The following is a 21,117-nucleotide window of genomic DNA, read 5'->3' as shown; positions in this document are numbered from 1 at the left end:
CTAGGTCTGCTAGAGCGTCTAAGGCCTATCTTCATAGAACTTCAGACTTCAGGAGGAACAGCTCTTTACAGGAGAAAACTTTGGATCAAACTATCCCTACAACTGAGGGCAAAGCTCACCTACCTTTTTCGTGGTTGATTGATTGATTGAAAGTTTTCTGGCATCCTGACATCTAAGGTCATTGACGCCGATACCATTTACTGTATATGAAAATTAAAAGAGAATTCGATTAAAACCATAAAAATTAAGAAGTCATTAAAATAGTTAAATAGTTTTCAGAAGACCTGCTTCTGAAATAAATCTAAAAATTCCGCTCGCATAGTAAGACACATCATGTCCAAGAATCTTGGCAAGGATAAACCTGCCATCCTCACCTTGAGCCTCAAACAGATATCTATTTCTTAAGTTAGTAAAATTAGGGCATTCGGTCAACAAATGCCTCACTGTTAAAGGTACTAAGCAGTCCTCGCAATACGGTTGGTGTTGGCCCTTCAGCAGAAACTCGTGTGTCAACCGTGTGTGACCAATACGGAGACGACAAAGAGTCGTCTCCCATTTTCGGGGAATCATGTTATACCTCCAAGGTGATATGATATTTGTTACTTCCCTCATTTTATTGCCGTCTTGACTGTCCCAGTGCTGTTGCCATTTATCACAAACCAATTTCTTGATGTAAGGTAGGAGATCGTTACATGGAATGGGATACCTCCTTGGTAACAACTCGGATGCCGCATTCTTCGCCAGTAAATCTGCCTTCTCATTCCCAGACACACCTACATGTGCTGGAACCCAACAAAATCGAACAGTTATACCTTTCCGTCCAATAATAAAAAGCCATTCTAAAATCTTTAAAACTAGAGGGTTACTAGAATTAAAAACTTCTAAAGCTTGAAGAACACTCCTTGCATCACTAAAAACTGTAAAATTACCCTCCTTTTCCAAAGCTATTTTCTCAATAGCGGTTAATATGCCATACAGTTCGGCAGTAAATATGGAAGCTGTTAGAGGAAGTGCACCTCTACAATTAAAATCATTACTATGTACTCCAAATCCAACGCCAGCATCAGATTTGGAGCCATCAGTATATATAAAAGTCGATCCCCTATGTTCTTCGACATGTTCCATAAAAAGAGACCTGGATTCTAAGTCAGTCATATTCTTCTTAACTCCAATAAAGTATTTACAAAATGATATGTCAGGTAATTTCCATGGAGGTGTTGATGATACCTTGAATGGAAGTACCTTATTTCTAATTATATCCAGACTACTTAAAAATCGTTTCACCCGAAAGCCATAAGGTTGAGGAGATTTTGGGTGCAACTCAAAGTATGATGCGTGTCTTACAAGGCTTGCAGTCTGAAAGGCTAGAGAGCTAGGGAGTCTTTGCAATCTAAACCAATACCGAAGAATGGAAGACATTCGGTAAAGGTCTAGAGGTAACTCTCCAGCATCAACAAGGAGACTTGGGATAGGCGAGGTTTTAAAAGCTCCAGTAGATAATCTAATACCTGCATGATGTATCGAGTCTAATATTTTTAACCGGCTTGGGGTGGCTGAAGAATATACCTCACAACCATAACTAATTTTGGAAAAAATCAAGGCCTTGTATAATTTTAAAATAGTATTGCGGTCTGCCCCCCATGATGTATGGGACAATACTTTTAAGATATTCAGAGCTTCAACACATTTAGCTTTTAGCGCTTTTAGGTGAGAAACCCATGTAAGTCTACAGTCAAATATCAAACCTAAAAATTTGGTTTCCGATACACATGGTATCCGTTGACCTTTAATGTATATATCCGGGTCTGGATGTACTCCCCGGATACGACAAAAATGGACAATGGTAGTTTTACTTGTCGAGAACTTAAATCCATTCATGTCAGCCCACTGGATAATTTTATCAATAGAGTTGGATTTTTCTCTCAACCATTGCCATTCTAGTGCCAGCAATTGATATTGAGAGATCATCCACAAATAATGTTGAGAGAACATCCTGGGGAATGGCTGAGGATATCCCATTAATTGCTAGTGCAAAAAGGGTTACACTCAGCACACTACCCTGAGGAACTCCTTCTTCCTGGCACTTACTCTCTGATAGAGTTTCCCCCACTCTCACTTGAAAAACTCTACGTGAAAGAAATGCCTGAATAAATAGTGGCAGCTCTCCTCTCAATCCCAATTCATGAATGGTTTTAAGAATACCATATCTCCATGTGGTATCATATGCCTTTTCAAGGTCAAAAAATACTGTAACATGGTGCTGTTTGGAAGCAAAGGCTTCACAAATAGATGACTCAAGTCGTATCAACACATCAGTCGTTGAGTGCATTTTTCGGAATCCACATTGAATCGGTGATAAAATACCTTTCTTTTCAAGGTACCATATCAGCCTTGCATTGACCATCTTCTCCATGATTTTACATAAACAAGATGTCAATGCAATAGGACGATAGTTTGCTGCTAAAAACTTGTCTTTACCGGGTTTTAAAAAGGCTAAAATAATGGCTAGTTCCCAAACACTTGGGTAGCTATGATCATGCCATATTCTATTAATAATGCTTAAAATAAATAGCTTTGTATTAAAATGTACATGTTTAATCATTGCATATGGAATTCCATCGGGTCCAGGGGCTGTATCGTTGCAATGAGCAAGTGCGGAATCAAATTCTCTTTCAGTGAAAGGAGAATTATACGACTCTTCCCTTCTTGTTGCAAAATTTAAAATTTTCTTTTCTTCAGTGCTCCTATACTGGTGACCAGGGGCTCCTTCACACTTGCTGGATACATTTGAAAAATGATTAACCAGGGCATTGCTAACTTCATTTGCTTCAGTTACATACTGGCCATTCACCTTCAACACTGGTGGTGGGTTGGGGGTGAATTTGCCAGCTATCTTTTTTACTTTCCTCCACACAGAAGATGGTGGTGTTCTACTGTTAATAGAGGAAACAAAAGACATCCATGACTGGCGCCTTGCTTCTTTCATGGCACGACGGAACTGTGCTCTACATTTCTTGTACATTATTAAATTCTCATCAGTTCTGCGTCTACGCAATCGTGTTAGAGATCTTCTTGTGGCTCTGTGGAGTGCAGTTAGTTCTGAAGACCACCACGGGACTGGTCGTCGTTTGAATAACCCTGTTGTTTTGGGAATTGAATTGACTCCTGCTGTATGAAGAGTTCCATTCAGTAGGTCTATGGCATCATCAACACTTTCAAACTGTTCTGCTCTCCCTTCGATTTCACTTAGCTCACAAAATTTAACCCAGTCTGCCTTGTCTAGATTCCAACGTGGCGATCTTTGCAAAGGCGGACCCTTGTTGGTGTTTATAATGATTGGTGCATGATCACTAGTATGCCAATCATCTAATGTCCTCCAATCAAAATCAAGAAGGCAGTTAGAGCTTGCAATTGAAAGGTCAATGCATGACAAAGTACCTGTCTGAACATGGAAGTGTGTGGGCTCTCCTGTATTAAGGAGTCCCACATCCTCATTCTCCACAATTGATGAGATAATATTGCCCCTTGTGTTGGCCAAAACATCACCCCATAAAGGATGTCTACCATTCATATCTCCCAGTAAGAGAAAAGGTTGAGGGAGTTGTTGAATGACCTCTGCTAAATCATCATATAAAATATTATCATTTGGAGGTAAGTACAGAGAGCATATTGTATATTTTCTCCCTATATCAATTTGTACAACAACTGCCTGCAGGGTTGTACGTATAGACATGGGTATTTGGGGAACATCTCGACGAATGTACATGAGACTTCCGCCATGGCTCCCTGCTTGTTGATTATATGGTGTTCTATAGCTAACATACTCTCGAGGACTAGGAGTGTTAGAATCAAGCATACTTTCCTGTAGACATACAATTATGGGGGAATGCTCATGAATTAGGAGCTTAAGTTCTTCATATTTCGCCCTCAAACCCTGACAGTTCCATTGCAAAATGGAGGAGAAAACTATGGATTATTTCTGGAAGACATCTTGGATGAGGTCTTCCCATTAGCAGTTTTTAATGTAACATTATTACCAGTAGGTTTCTTCAGAGGTGGTCTTGTTATGTTGGGTTTAACGTTGGTGATTTTCTTTGTATTCTTTTTATCTATTTGTTGAGGTGGATGGTGGACCTCAACTTGAATTTCTGATTTATTCAGTCCATCTTCTGGTTCATTAGAAACATCAACAGACAAAACATCAAATTTATTTGATGTCATAACCTTAACGTTTCTAATGGAGGGTGGAGAGAGAGATGGAGGTCTCTCTCTTTTGCGATTAATAGATGGTGGGATTCGAGGTTTTTGCACCTTTCCCACAACAGGTGCATCAGGTAAGTTAGTCTTAAGTGGAACCTCCATCAGATCAGGCAAGGACATGGCCTGAGAGAGGTTTGTATTACTTTTTGTAATGGCGGCTGAAGGCTGTACAGCAATGGGCAATAACCTAGTGTTAATACACCGTGGTAAAGCCTCAGGAGGTGATAAGGTTACCTCGTTATTTGACATTTTGTCAGATAGTATACTTTTTTTGGAGCTATTGGCAGTGCTAGGTTGGTTTGATTTTAATGCCTTAGCATATGTATTTGATTTATTTAATAATCTTTTGGCATGGGTCACACTTATGTGTTCTAAGTTTGATTTGTTGAGGGCAGCTTCCTCCAACTTATATAGCTCGCAAATCTTGTCTGTGGATTTGTGATTCGAGCTGCAATTTAAACACCTGGCTCCAAGTGCACACTCTCCATGGTAAGATTTGGAGCAAATACCACACATCTTCTCATTTTTGCAAACTTTGGACGGGTGCCCAAATTTAAAACAATTAAAGCATTGCAATGGCTTCTGCTTGAAGGGTCTTACTTTAATCCTTTCGTTCTCGATAATAATATGAAAAGGTACATCAGCATCCTGGAACGTAAGGATTATCATTGATGTACCTGGGACTTTATGAACTTTCCAAACATTTAATGGACACATGGCCAGTATCTCCTCCTCTGTAAAATCATATAGGTCTCTGTTAAAAACTACGCCCCTTCCGTAGCTAAAATTTAGGTGGGGTTTGACATCTAACTTAATGTCATCATTATTTATTTTCATATTGGACAATATTACCGACTGTGTACTGGATTTGGCATGGATAAGGAAACTATTTTTTCCGAAACGAGATATATCGCCTGGTGCAATAGTTCCTACTTTTTTCTGAATCAATTTGCATATTTTAAAATAATTCCCTGTAACCCCCTTTGATTCAGCTATAAGCCACATCGGTGGTTTTGGATTTCTCTGGGAGGGCATGACTAAATCTGTGCCTTTTTCCAACCAATCGGCAGGCCTGTACACATCTAAATCTTTTGGTACCTTATCGCAGAGAGCAGCCGCGACATTCAAGTTATTAATTTTAATATTATTCAAATTACTTATTGCACTAAATGCTTCGTCATAACTACTATAAGATATCCATGAATCCCAAGTTTCAGCTTCAAGTTTCATCCTTATTTCTTTTATGCATCCATAGCATTCAAATGCTTTACATAGATCATCATAATTTGTTTCTATTGAAATTTGTGTAACATGGAGGATTCGAAGTTTCCTCGTGTTACCCAAATTACTCGATTTAGAAATATCAGTAGAATGGTCCTTTCCCGTTCCGAGGTCATCAACAGAGCTATCCCTTATCACATTAGCAGAGGTCGTCAACAGTGCCGGGGGAGAGTCAGCGTATCCAGGGGATGGGGGTTCGTTCCTTAAAGAATCCATAATAGTAAAGAGAGGGAAAAGAGTTAGTTTGATGTACCTGCTCGAGAATGTTAGGCCATCACGCGTCGGAAAGGAAATTTGCACTCTCTACTATCGGCACAATGAGAGTATACTTCCCAGATGGTCCACTCCATACCCTACCCGAAGGATAGCATCAAAACAGATATAGAGGCACAGGTGTAAGCTGAACCCGCCTGTTAGGACTGAGACCAAGAAATTATGGAATCATCCTCCCCATATCTATAATGACGGGCTTCCGGCCAAAAGCCGAGAGTCCTACCCCAAGCATTGGATCCCCCTGGATTCCGAAGACCCAACACTTGAGAATAGTTCCGCCAAAAAGGTCCAAACCATCTTCGGGATGGCTGAAATCATCCAATACTCTCATATATAGCTTTGAATGCAAACACCTCCCAACCGCGATACCTCCTCCCACTCATCAAAGCAGGCAGCAATAAAGGATGTATGAACATCCCCGCCGGGGCTACAATGGATGTGAAAACATCCAAGCCATAGGAGAAAAGAAAAAAAAAATAAATAAATATATATGTACATAATATATACACACATATAATGAGGGAAATTTTTCTCATAGAGTTTGGAAAGCAAGACTAAAGAAAGTTTGTGAAATTAGGATAAGGTTGAAGTAGTATTGAGAAAAAGAAAAAGGTAAAAGAGAGAAATTTAGATTCGAACTGGGGGAGCAATTTCCCCAAGTTCGAGAGCCCTCTTGCCCGTCACCAAGTTTCAGCACGGGAATTTAATGCCGTGCTGAAGCTTAATGACTTCATCAAGGCATTCTCTCATTAAGAGGGACCTTTTTCGTGGAGCGGATCCTAACAGTACTCCTGCAGATGAAAGATCCGAGGAAAGTTGCTTCATCACTGAACCTTTCAGTGTGTGGACTTCAGCCTCTTCGTTCACCTACTGATTGGAGGTTGTCCAATGCGTCTTACAGACACTATACTAAGCAAATCTATGGATTGAAGCATTATGTGGTGGTGGCAGGTGCTATTTGGACACTGTTGTCTAGATCTGCGATGAGCAGTAAATTGATTGGGACTATCAATTAAAAGGAGAAGGGGTCAGCAATTTTCGTGTGACCTCCCTTTGAATAAGTGTTGCCAAGGTAACACTAAATCTGTTCAGAATCTCAGGTGTGAAATTATACAGATACCACTAGTGCCGTGTGTACATAGTACACAGTGTTGTTAGACTATTTCATGTACAGAAATTATAAAGAAAAGTCTTGTTAAAAGAGCTTTTCTTCAGTTTGAGAGTGGCACTCATCATTTCCCCCTTTCAAAAAGGGGAACATTAATTTCTGTGTATATCTCTCGTATAATTTCCTTATCATGCTACATTAATTTAGCATGTAGTCATTTATTAGGAAAAAAACGGATTTTGAGCGAAGCGAAAAATCTATTTTTGGGTGAGATAGCCATGACGTCCTGATGGAAGGTTCCTTCAGTAGCTTCCTAGGGTATATTTAACTACAGTGGATATTCCCAGAGAATTAAACTAAAGGTTATCACAGAATTCTAACTTCTGGTGCGAGTACCCTAAAGGTTTCCCTCTAGGATATCGTATATCAACAGGGGACGCATGTACTAACACGCCACATAGCTATCTGCACCCCAAATAGAGTTAACACTTCGATATGGAAAGGTGGTTGAGTAACTGGGGAGCCGTTCCAAAGTTACACTCATCCGTGGCTGCTTTTGGTACTCGAGACGTAAACAAACGGGCGCCATTGCTAAATGACGTCACGTCCGTCCTCATCCTGAGCCCAGCTTTTGCTAATATCCATGATACAGCAGGTCAGGGCGGGGCCTGAAAGGCTGGACTAGAATAGACGGGAGGGTCCATCAGGACGTCATGGCTATCTCACCCAAAAATAGATTTTTCGCTTCGCTCAAAATCCGTTTTTTGGGCTCAAGCCATGATGTCCTGATGGAAGTGTACCAGAGAATTAATGTATCATGGAATTTTCCCCTTTTTAATGCAAGTGCCAAGGGCTTCGAATAGAGGTATGTAACATGTCCTTACTAGAGATTCTGTGAAGAACTAGCTTCCTGCCCCCCTGGCAGAGAAGTCCTGGTGGACAATAGGAACATCTCGAAGCGATCATTGAAGAGCTACTCACCCTGCGGAGAGTTCGTGCTGGACTCGGAGACAAGACTTAAGGTTAATATTCGGGTAGGAATATTATCAACCATAGGTAAGTAAATAACATTTACTACATTCCCTGGAGGAGAGATCAATCTGGTCTCGGAGGCATGACAAAGGTTAATATTCAGGTAGGAATATTATCAAGGCATGAGTGAGTATATAATACAATTACATATATTATTCTTCTCCTTTAGAGATAGAGGGGTAAATGAAACTATAACAATCGTATATTTCTTAATAAAGAATAGGAGCGGAGAGAGACGCACATGTAATAAAATAGACATTTTATTCACAAAGATTGCAGATTATTGTGGTAGTAATTACAATAATAAATGTAAAGTTTATTTACAATAATAAAGAATAATGTACATAGAAAATAAAGACTTTCAATCTTGAATCTGAAAAGAAATTTTTACTTTTTAGAGACAAGTTCCAGAGGAACGTCAGTCTTTTCAAAATAAACACATCATGCCCTAGGGCATGTGGCACTCATGTAAAGTCTATGACATTTCACCTTGGTAAGAACAGTCTATTAGAAACACTAAGTGTCCATGAAATCACTATGTATCACAAAAAGGGTCAACACAGGCACCCGTAGAGTAACTCGCTGTTCTATGCAGAGTTAAACAGCAGGTTTCATAACACTACCTGCGGCTACCACGAAATGTTTAACTTCGTGCACTTGCTTTGCATAGTGCTTGAAGAAAACGCGCGATGATTTCCATCCTGTGAAGCTCTTGAGGCTTTCGAAATCCATACTCTGGAAGAAGTTCAGAGAAGACTCGACTTTTCTAGGATCACGACCTGCGGGTGTACTGTCAGGATCCGCTCTGCGAATGAAGTAGGTGATTTTCGCTCTTAGTTGTTTCAGTGACAGGTCGCTACCCGATGTTTCTCCTTTGAAGAGTTGTCCTCCACTGAAGTCTGAAGTTCTTCGAAGATAGACCTTAAAACTCTCCACTGGGCATAGAGAGACATCTTCCTTCAGGGGGCAGATTCTCCAAGGGCCCCATCTCTTGGTGGGTAGTTCATTCTTACCGAGAAACGTCGGATCAGGGAAGAGGGTAAGCTCTCCTGTATCTGCGAACAGGATATGACCCTCTTCTCTTGATAATGCCACTATTTCACTGACTCGGGCTCCCGAGGCGAGAGCAAAAAGGAAGATAACTTTTTGAGTCAAGTCTTTTAGAGGGCACGAATCGTTGTCCAGGTTAGAGGCAAAATGGAGCACCTTGTCCAGGGACCATGAGATAGGTTTTGGTGGAGGTGCTGGGGGAAGTCTAGCGCATGCCTTTGGTAATTTATTGAAGATATCACTGGACAATCAATCTGGAAGGCGTACAGGAGTGGTCTAGTCAAAGCCGATTTGCAGGTGGAAATCGTGTTGGCTGCTAAGCCTTGTCCATGAAGGTGAATGAAGAAGGACATGCAAAAATCAATGGTAATTTCCGTAGGATTTTTTGCCTTGACGAACGAGACCCACTTTCTCCAGGAAGATTCGTATTGCCGTCCTGTAGATTCAGTCTTGTATTCCTTGAGGAAGTCTAGACTTTTCTTCGAGACTCCAAACCTTTTCTTTGCGGCTAAGGAGAGAAAATCATGAGATGAAGGTCCCTGACTTTGTGATGAAGCGAAGACAGTCGACTTCTGTACTTGTTGAGAGAGAACTGGGCCCGGTAGGGGGATCAGCGTGGGCTGCAGCTCCAGGACCAGAGGGTACCAATTGCTCCGGGGCCACTTGGGAGCCACTAGGGGCGCTGTCCCTTTAAAGGTTCTCAGTTTGGAGAGGACTTTCAGCAGAAGGTTGGGGGGAGGGAACAGGTATATCCTGGACCATCTGTTCCAATCTAGTGACATAGCATCCACTGCTTCTGCCTTGGGGTCCTCGTACGGGGCCACATATCAAGGAAGTTGATTGTTGTCGCTCGTCGCGAAGAGATCGATCTAAAGTTCCGGGACTTAGTGAGAGATGAGGGAGAATGACCTTGCGTCTAGAGACCATTCCGACTCTATTGGGCTTGTCCTTGATAGAGCGTCCGCCATCACGTTGCGGAATCCTTGTAGGTGAACTGCAGACAGGTGCCATTTCTTCTTTTCTGCCAAACGAAAGATCGGAAGAAGTACCTGATTTATCTCGGGCGATCTCGAGCCCTGACGATTGAGACATCTGACTACCACCGAGTTGTCCAGAGTCAGACGAATGTGGATCGAGGGAGGCGGGGAGAGTTTCTTCAAGGTGAGAAGAACCGCCATGGCCTCCAAGATGTTGATGTGAAACGTCTTGAATAGGGGAGACCATGTTCCTTGAACCTGTCGTTGGTGGGAGTGACCTCCCCAACCCTCCAGTGAAGCGTCCGTGTGGATGTTGATCGATGGAGGCGGGTGTTGAAGAGGAATGGACCTTTTCAGTGCCTTTGCTTCCGACCACGGCTTTAAAAGTGAGCATAGTCTGTTTGGAAGCCGTCTCTTGAGGATGCAAAACGTCTCCAGACTCCTGCTGCATCCTTTAGCTGTGCGCGAAGCACTGGGTTTGTCACAGAGGCGAACAGTAGAGCACCGAGGACTTGTTCCTGCTGTCGTCTTGAGATCCGTTTGGATTTTAGAAGTCTTCTGACAGACCCTGCTATTTCCTTCCTTTTCTTCTGTGGGATGGAAAGGCGGGGTGACTGAAGATCCCAATGGATTCCCAACCATTGGAACTTCTGAGCTGGAGAGAGGCGAGATTTCTCGGTGTTTATCTTGAATCCCAGATGCTCTAGGAACTGGGTGACTTTGTTGCAGGCTCTTACACAATCTTCGGGCGATGTCGCCCAGACTAACCAGTCGTCTAGGTAGGCCATCACTTGGACGCCCTGAAGACGGAGCTGTTGGACGATTGCGTCTGCTAGCTTGGTGAAGATCTGTGGAGCCACGTTGAGCCCGAAGGGCATGGCCCTGAAGGCGTAACTTTTCCTTTGGAGTCGAAATCCTAGGTAGGAGGAAGCGTAATGATTCATTGGAATGTGCCAGTAGGCCCTTTGAGGCAGAAGGGTCCTTATTTGTTGCAGAGTCAGCATCTTGAATTTGTTGCTCGCAATGAACTTGTTGAGAGGGGATAAGTCTAGAATGACTCTGAGTTTGTCGGAGTCTTTCTTGGGAACGCAAAATAGTCTCCCTTGGAACCTGGTTGACTTCACCCTCCTGATCACCTTCTTGTTCAAGAGTTCTAGGACATATTCTTCCAGGAGGGGGGTTGACTGTTGGAAGAATTGCTGGAAGGCTGGGGGTGTTTGAGTCCAGCTCCAGCCTAGTCCCTTCTTGACGATGCTGTAAGCCCAGGGATCGAAGGTCCAACGATCCTGGAATTGGCGGAGTCTTCCTCCCACCGGAAGCACTTCATTGCTTCTGGTGTCCCGAGGGTTTGCCACCTCGGCCGCTAGCTCCCCTTCCTCCTCTGCCTCTGGAGGGACGGCGAGAAGAATCTCTGCCGGAGCCTCTGCTTTGAGCCCCTACCTCTGGGACGAAAGGTAGTAGAGTGTTGCTCATACGCAGGGGTGAAGACCGGTGACTGTGACACCACCGGTTGGGGGACCAACTGAAAGGTCTATTGTGGCTGCGTTGCCACTTGGGGAGTAGTGGGACCCGGAAACTGCCGTCTGTTGACGTTGCTGGGGTTTCGGCTTCGGAGTTTTCCTCTTAGGCTGAGGGCCATCATCCTGAGAGGACTTCCTCTTTCGTGACATGCCCCACTTATGGAGAAGGTTCCTATTCTCCGTGGTGGCTTTGTCTACAATCTCTTTCACCAAAGAAGATGGGAAGAGTTACTTGCCCCAGATATTGGAGGAAATCAGTCTCCGGGGTTCGTGTTTCACCGTTGCGTTGGCGAATACGAATTCACGACAGGCTCTGCGAGCCCTAGTGAAGCTATTAGGTCCTTTGTCACAGTTGCCAAGTGCGATTTGGCTAGGACCATATAAAAGTCCGGGATTCTAGTATCCCCGGCCATAAGTTCAAGCTGTACCTGGTGGGACAGCGACGCGGCAAGCCTCTCCTTCGTATCCTGTTCCCTACAAAGGAGGTGATCATTTAGCCTTGGGAGGTCCTCATTAAATTGACGACCGGCTACGTCAGGCTCTAGTTTCCCTACCGTGAAGGTTGACTGGATGTCTTTCCAGTTCCTATCATCGGGGGGAACAGTAATGGAAAAGGGTCTGCACTCCTCCAGTGCAGGGCAAGGTTTCCCTTCCTCCACTGCCTTTAAGACCACTGTGAAGGCCTTTTCGATGAAGGGGAAGGTCGCATCATTTGGCGCAACGAAGGTTGGATGCTTCTTGCTAAGCGCCGGCATCTTGGAGTTGGTGAAACCCCTACTCTTCACCGCCTGGGCTAACATAGCTTGGGCCTTCGCGAGATCGAACACAATAACTTCCTTCGGTTCGGTCTCCTCCTTTGAGGCTGGTTCGGACCTGAGTCGGACGTAACAGTCCGGATAAGCCTCAAAATTTGGGAAGAACTCCACTTCTTCCAGCAAGATAGAGCCAACCCTTTCACTAATGTAGATTTTGCCAGTTGTAATTGGCATATGCTCGGCGTATCTCCATGGGTTAGCTTCCGAGCAGGTGGGGAGGTCCTTAACCGAAATCCTTTTCGGTTGCTTAAGGCTGACGAGAGTCGTCCGGAATTGCTCCTGAGTTTCTCGTAGCTTTCTTTCCATGAGGGCTTCAAGCATCTTGAAGACCTCTTGAGTGGCCGATGGAAGAGGGTCCGGGGTGGCAGAAGTCGAAGGAACAGGTTCCTCGGATGGTGCAGGAGTTGCTGCGGGAGCAGGAGCGACCTCGGTCTCCGAATCAGGGTATTCCACCTGATCTTCCTCATAGTCGAGTTCCTCGCCCATGAGGTTCTTCTCCGTTTCTTCCGACACTTTCGACATACGTTCCACGTTGTCAAAATCTAGATGGCACTCATGCATGGACTGGGCCATGACAACATCAGGTTCCACCACGATCTGGATGGTGGGAATCTGATCACAGGGGACCACAGAGTCTTTGGATGCTTTTGGGAAAAGCAAGGCCCTCAAGTCTTCGTTGGGAAGATACGGTCCGGTGGCGATCTTCTGGAAGTCACGCACCCATTTGCGTAGCTTCTCTCTAGCGTTGTCCCTTGCCTCCGCAGATGGAGGATCGTCAAACGCCTCGACCAAACGACTCTTGCAGACTGTGCAGTTCTGCGGGTCCCAATACTTCAGGTCGCCTTTCTTGGCGGCGCAGGGGGCGTGGGTCAGGCACGCCTTGTGCCCGTAGAAGTCCGGGCGCTTCACCCCGCAGAAGTTGCTCTCACACTTCATATACTCCTCCTGTAAAAGAAAGAGATCATGAGTACATGGAAGGCATAGGAATGACTTACATTACTCTAAAATTAAGATAATTAACATCTAATTTTAAATTTAATTCAATTAAAAAGCCTTTTAATGCTTCAGAATAATGAGCAGGAAAGGAAGTATAGAATAGACACATACTTGTGAATCCCGCTCAGCTGGTTACCGTAACCTTATCTGTAGACAATTTCTTTTGTGTCCGAAGGTCACAATGAGGGAAATCCATATGGATGAGCCAAGCTAGGCTTCTAACAGAAATTGCCCGCAGAGTGTAGCAGGGTCTGAGACCACTCAGATCCCTGGAGGAGAAGGGGTATAGGATAAACCCCTTATTAAATGTAGGTTCCGGCAATCGACTGCACTAAGATACACAGAGTATGCTGGAATAATGTAATGTGCAATCAAACAGCATAGCCACAATCTTGGATGGTAAGACAATACCTATATGGAAGTGGCCAAGCCATCTGGCTGCAGTATATCGACTGTCTGCATGTTGCCGGCAGGCATGGAAGGGGTGCATGTCCCTTAACGTCTCATGAGGGTCGACGGCACACCGGAGGCCGGTCCTGCAGGGTGGAAGGCATCAAGACAGACACACTGAGTATCTAAAGGATAATACCATCGTGGCGACCGCCGGCACAGCGGTGGGTCGTCGGCAGGGGGCGGTGGCTCCGGCAGCCGAAGGCTGACGGCATGGTGAGCCTTGGATCAATTCATAAGATATATGTGTATATTGTCGTATACCTAGATTGCCGGCAATCAATGCCGGCATGTGGGTGGCCGACTCCGGAAATCGGCTGGCTGTTACTAGGTAAAACGAAGGGTGGGACGTCGGCGGTAAGCCAACGGAAGGCGGCAGCCTCCGGCACACAGAAGGCTGATGTCTTAAGAGGGGGAAGGAATCTTATGAAAGGATATCACCTGAGGTAGTGGCGGTTATCGCCGGCAGTAGAGATGGCAAGGGACCGGCACCAGGATAGAAGGAGAGAAAGGTAAGGAGGGATGGAAGGGGTAAGATCCCATACCACTCCGGCATCCCTCCGGAGAGAGTGCACTCATCATAGGAGTGGATACTCCTAACATCCGGCGGCGGGGAGCCGGCAGTAGGCCGGGTGCCTGGGGTAACCCAAGGGAGGGTTAGAGGGCACTCAAGAGGGGGAAATCCCCCGCCGGCAGGACCGACGCCGGCAACCACCCCCTTAGAACGCTATGAAGGGTATGTGTACCAGAGCAGCCAGCTCAGCAGGAGAACAACTAGCCCTACCACTCCACCCAAGGGAGGAGTTGTAGGACTAAGGACAGATGTGTGTAGGCAAGTCTACACCAAAGGGATAGGTGGGGAGGGAGAAAAGTAGGTCTTTCTAAAGAGGAGACTCTGTATGAGAACGGCCACCAAGGTAAGGGAGAACGCTCACTAACCTAGGGTAGGTAGCCCAGAATGAGAACGGTACAGATGTACCGTCTCAAACTATGATAAGGCAGAGTCAACCCCCAGAGCTAACCTAGAGTAGGAGGACTAACTCCTAGGCTAGGAAGGCTTGAAAGACACATCGCTAGTCACAGGGAGGAAGGAGTAACCCAACCAGGTGCAACTAAAGAAAGGGCAGGGCCTTTCTTAATCTCTCAGGCACGACCCTAAGGGAGGGTCATTCCCTTAGGGGAGGCAGAGAAGCGATAAATACTCTGTTTGTAGACAAGATTCCCCTATATAGAAGGGAAAGCAAGACTACCCAGAGGGAATGCCCGCAGGCAGGGGGATTAGGGAGCATATAGGGGTTCCTACATTAGGTTAGGAGGGGATGATATACAATCAACACAGTCCCCTATATGGTCCCCGAAGGCGAAAACACTTACATCACAGTAAATAGTATGTTTAATAATGCCACAATCTTCATAACTTAACCTAGGAACACTGGTATATATCATGCATGAAAACAAGCACTAGGCTGTCCAGCCTAGGGGCTAAGCTAGCGATCTAGTATGGGGTCGAACAGCGACCGAGTCTGATGAGCGCTAAAACACGATATAAATATTTCCTAGCTATGAAGACTAAATAACTAATAATATTAATTAGTTAAATGACCAGAGAGGGCTGTTCTGGCTAACTAAATAAAGCATGCAACATAAACAGCGACGCCATAAAATGGCGCGTCCGGTATCGGCACAGCTCTGCCACAAAACACAATATTTTACGAAAAGTAGAAGTTACTTTACGGCTAGAGCTTATTTAAACAATACTGGGACCTGGTACTCAACTTTCCAGAAGAAGGCGAGGCTGAAGGTAGCGACATAACGGCAATGTAAGGAGATAAAATAAGCACTTGGGAAAAATCCGACTAAGCAAAGGAGCTACAGGCGAAAGGATGAGGACGGACGTGACGTCATTTAGCAATGGCGCCAGTTTGTTTACGTCTCGAGTACCAAAAGCAGCCACGGATGAGTGTAACTGTGGAATGGCTCCCCAGTTACTCAACCACCTTTCCATATCGAAGTGTTAACTCTATATGGGGTGCAGATAGCTATGTGGCGTGTTAGTACATGCGTCCCCTGTTGATATACGATATCCTAGAGAGAAACCTTTAGGGTACTTGCACCAGAAGTTAGAATTCTGTAATAACCTTTAGTTTAATTCTCTGGGAATATCCACTGTAGTTAAATATACCCTAGGAAGCTACTGAAGGAACCTTCCATCAGGACGTCATGGCTTGAGCCCAAAAATGTCTATTAAAATGCAGTTGCGTCCTAATTCGCCCAACAATTGCATGTTTTAAAATACCAGAGTTCCTTAACTTACTCATGTAAGTGTTTCTCATATCATTGTATGCTTACAATCAATGGATGGGGACACTGATATTGGTTCCGCAATATATACAATCCTTGAGACCGTTTGTATTCTCAGTGTATACTTATGTTTGTTCATACAATATATGCTACCTTGAGGCCCTTTTCCTATGTCTAAAAATGACTCTTCCCTGCAGGGAGCAGGAAGCACTAACATTGTTATGCTTAGTGATGATGACGGATAACGGTAATGTCATTTGTCTCAATTGGCCCTTTTGGCCGTAGAAATATTGTCCCAAGGTTAAGGCACTAACACAAAACCACAGATACATTAATTCTCTGGTATGCTTCCATTAGGACATCATGGCTTGAGCCCAAAAAACAGATTTTGAGCGAAGCGAAAAATCTATTTTTGGGTGAGATGGCCATGACGTCCTAATGGACCCACCCTTCTTTTCTATGAAAAGATCTTCACGGTTTCCCCCCCTGATCTACTGTATCTGTAGCACGTTGCTCAACGCTACAAGGAATGACCGCCAGAGGGAGTTGGCACGGTTTTGATACGATTGTAGTAGGGGAACCAGGGTAATCTTTGTTGCGGTTACCCTTCTATTCTGCCACGTTTTACCCCTAGAGCCTAGAGACATAAAGGCTATTCGGGGTGCAGATTGCCATGCGGCGTGTCAAGAATACGTCCCCTGATGATATACGATACCCTTGAGAGTAATCTTAAAGGTACTCGCGCCAGAAGTTAGAATTCTGTGAAACCTTTGGTTTGATTCTCTGGGAATATCACTGTAGTCATATATACCCTTCGGAAGCTACTAAAGGAACCTTCCATTAGGACGTCATGGCCATCTCACCCAAAAATAGATTTTTCGCTTCGCTCAAAATCCGTTTTGTGTACCAAGAGAAGAGGATTGTGAAGTTGGTTTGCAGATCAGTACTAGAGGGGCTCTCGGTAGAGCACAGAACTTTGCCGCAGAAGCTCATTTTTCGACCTTGACCTTCGACCTTAACATTCACTAATTACCGTGGATCTTCATACACTCAAATATGAACTTAGTTTGAAATCTCTGTAACAACGATGTCTAAACTTATGGCTGATTACGTGAATTGGACATTTTGGTTGACCGTGACCTTGACCTTTGACAGTGTCCTTCTAAAATATATTCATTTCCAGCTTTTTACATAAATGCTAATCCCTGAAAGTTTTAATATTCTACGATTAAAATTGTGGCCAGGAAGCTGTTCACAAACACACACACAAACAAACAAGAGGTAAAACATAACCTCCTTCCAACTTTGTTGCCAGAGATTCAATTAGATAATTAGCTAACACTAAGAGTACATAAAAATACCTCCATTCCCACAAGCAACACTCCAACCATTTCCACCAAAAATTTCCCACAATAAAATATTGAATTAAATAATGTGATTTCATGAGAATTAAATTGTCTAAATCCTTAAATCCACGCATTGGATATCCCTAAGTATACAAGTCTTTTGATAGTTATAAATTAATTTACCAGCCACAGGTACCATCTAAATACAAATGATTATATTAAAATTTTAGTTTTCAAAATACTTACTGTCAATATATTGAACAGTCTCTCACTAACGCTTGCTGCTAAATATACTTAAATTATACTTATTATAACAACGAAATGTTATGAAAAAAATATATTGCTGTGTGTGTTGAAGAAAATAACAAAGATATTCACCTAGGACCCCTCCCACATTCCCACCAATGAAGATATGATTTTGAATCTCTCTCTCTCTCTCTCTCTCTCTCTCTCTCTCTCTCTCTCTCTCTCTCTCCTTCCTGGAACTTGCCCTGACTACAAGGTACAATTTATAGACCTCATTTAAGTCCTCCCTGATAACAGGGTACAATTATTGACCTTATTTAAGTCGTCTCCTGACAACACGGTACAATTATTAACCTCATTCATGTCGTCCCATGATAGCAGGGTACAATCATTGACCTTATCTAAGTGGTCCCCTGACAACACGGTACAATTATTGACCTCTTTTATGCCATCTCCTGACAACAGGGTACAATTATTGACCTCATTTAAGTCATCCCCTGACAACATAGTACAATTATTGACCTTATTTAAGTCGTCCCCTGACAACACGGTACCATTATTGACCTCATTCATGTCGTCCCATGACAACATAGTACAATTATTGACCTTATTTAAGTGGTCCCCTGACAACACGGTACAATTATTGACCTCATTCATGTCGTCCCATGACAACAGGGTACAATTATTGACCTTAAGTGGTCCCATGACAACACGGTACAATTATTGACCTCTTATGCCATCTCCTGACAACAGGGTACAATTATTGACCTCATTTAAGTCATCCCTGACAACATGGTGCAATTATTGACCTTATTTAATTCGTCCCCTGACAACACGGTACAATTATTAACCTCATTCATGTCGTCCCATGACAACAGGGTAAAATTATTGACCTTATTTAAGTGGTCCCCTGACAACACGGTACAATTATTGACCTCTTTTATGCCATCTCCTGACAACAGGGTACAATTATTGACCTCATTTAAGTCATCCCCTGACAAAATAGTACAATTATTGACCTTATTTAAGTCGTCCCCTGACAACACGGTACAATTATTGACCTCACTCATGTCGTCCCATGACAACAGGGTACAATTATTGACCTTATTTAAGTGGTCCCCTTAAATCCACGGTACAATTATTGACCTCTTATGTCAACTCCTGACAACAGGGTACAATTATTGACCTCATTTAAGTCATCCCTGACAACAGGGTACAATTATTGACATTTGATTCGTCCCCTGACAACACGGTACAATTATTGACCTCATTCATGTCGTCCCATGACAACAGGGTACAATTATTGACCTCATTTAAGTCATCCCTGAACACAGGGTACAATTATTGACATTTGATTCGTCCCCTGACAACACGGTACAATTATTGACCTCATTCATGTCGTCCCATGACAACAGGGTACAATTATTGACCTTATTTAAGTGGTCCCTTGACAACAGGGTACAATTATTGACCTCCTTTATGCCATTTCCTGACAACAGGGTACAATTATTGACCTCATTTAAGTCATCCCCTGACAACAGAGTACAATTATTGACATCCTTAAAGTCATCCCCTGACAAAAGGGTACAATTATTAACCTCATTTATGTCACCCCCTGACAACAGGTTACAATTATTGACCTCATTTATGTCACCCCCTGACAACAGGTTACAATTATTGACCTCATTTATGTCACCCCCTGACAACAGGGTACAATTATTAACAATTTAAGTCGTTCCCTGACAACAGGGTAGAATTCTTGACCTCATTAAGTCATCCCCTGACAACAGGGTAGAATTATTGACCTCATTAAGTCATCCCCTGACAACAGGGTAAAATTATTGTAATTTAAGTCATCAACTGACCACAGGATACAATTATTGACCTCATTTAAGTCGTCTCCTGAAAATTGTACAATTATTGACCTCATTTAAGCCATCCCCTGACAACAGTGTAAAATTATTTACTTCATTCAAGTCATCCCCTGATAACAGGGTACAATTATCAACCTCCTTTAAGTCGTCCAAAAACAAAAGGGTAAAATTATTGACCCCATTTAAGTCGTCTCCTGAAAATTGTTCAATTATTGACCTCCTTTAAGTCGTCTCCTGAAAATTGTACAATTATTGACCTCATCTAAGTCGTCCCCTGACAACAGGGTAAAATTATTGACCATTTCGGTCATCCCCCGACAACAGAGTAAAATTATTGCCCTCATTTAAGTCATCCCATAAAAACAGAGTACAATTATTGACCTCCTTTAAGTCATCCCATAAATACAGAGTACAATTATTGACCTCATTTAAGTCGATCCCTGACAACAGGGTACAATCATTAACCTCCTTTAAGTTGTCCCCTGACAACAGGATACAATATTTTACCACATTTAAGTCATCCCCAGACAACAGTTGTTAATTATTGACCTCATTTAAGTCATCCCGTGACAACAGGGTACAATTATTGACCTCAATTATGTCGTCCCCTGAAAACAGGGGACAATTATTAACCTCCTTTAGGTCGTCCTCTGACAAAACGGTACAATTATTGACCTTCTTTGAGTCATCCCCTGAAAACACTGTACAATTATTGACCTCCTTTGAGTCGTCCCCTGAAAACACGGTATAATTATTGACCTCTTTGAAGTCATCCCCTTACAACAGGGTATAATCATTGACCTAATTTACGTCATCCCCTGACTACAATTATTGACCTCATTTAAGTCATCCCCAGAAAACAAGATACAAATATTGACCTCATTTTAGTCGTCCCCTGCTAACATGGTACAATTATTGACCTCATTCACGTCGTCCCCTGACAACAGTGTATAATTAACAACCTCTTAAGTAGTTCCCTGAGAACATGTTACAATTTTTTACGCAATTTCAGTTGTCCCTTGACAAGGTAGAATATTTGACCTCATTTAAGTCATCCTCTGACAACATGGTACAATTAGTGATCTCATTTATGTCTTCCCCTGACAACAGGGTACAATCATTAACACCCTTTAAGTCACCCACTGACTGCAGTGTATAATTATAAAACTCATTTAAGTCATCCCCTGACACCGGGATAATTATTAACCTCCTTCAAGGTGTCCCCTGAAAACAGGGTACAATAATTGACCTCCTTTAAGTCGTCCCCTGACAACAAGGTACAATTATAGACATCAATTATGTCGTCCCTTAACAACAGGGTACAAATATTGACCTCATTTAAGTCGTCCCCTGACAACAGGGTACAATAATATACTTCATTTAAGTCATACCCTGACAACAAGGTACAATTATTGACCTCATTAAAGTCATCCCCTGACAACAAGGTTCAACTATTGACATTTAAGTCATCACCTGACACTGGGGTCCAATTATCGACCTTATTTAATTTGTCCCTTGACAACAGGGTACAATTATTAACCTGCTCTAAGTCGTCCCTCACAACGGGATACAATTTTTAACCTCATTT

The sequence above is a fragment of the Palaemon carinicauda genome, chromosome 8 (genome assembly GCF_036898095.1).
Source record: "Palaemon carinicauda isolate YSFRI2023 chromosome 8, ASM3689809v2, whole genome shotgun sequence".
NCBI classification, from domain to species: Eukaryota; Metazoa; Arthropoda; class Malacostraca; order Decapoda; family Palaemonidae; genus Palaemon; species Palaemon carinicauda.
The sequence above is the reverse complement of the archived record's forward strand: the minus strand, read 5'-3'. Positions refer to the sequence as shown.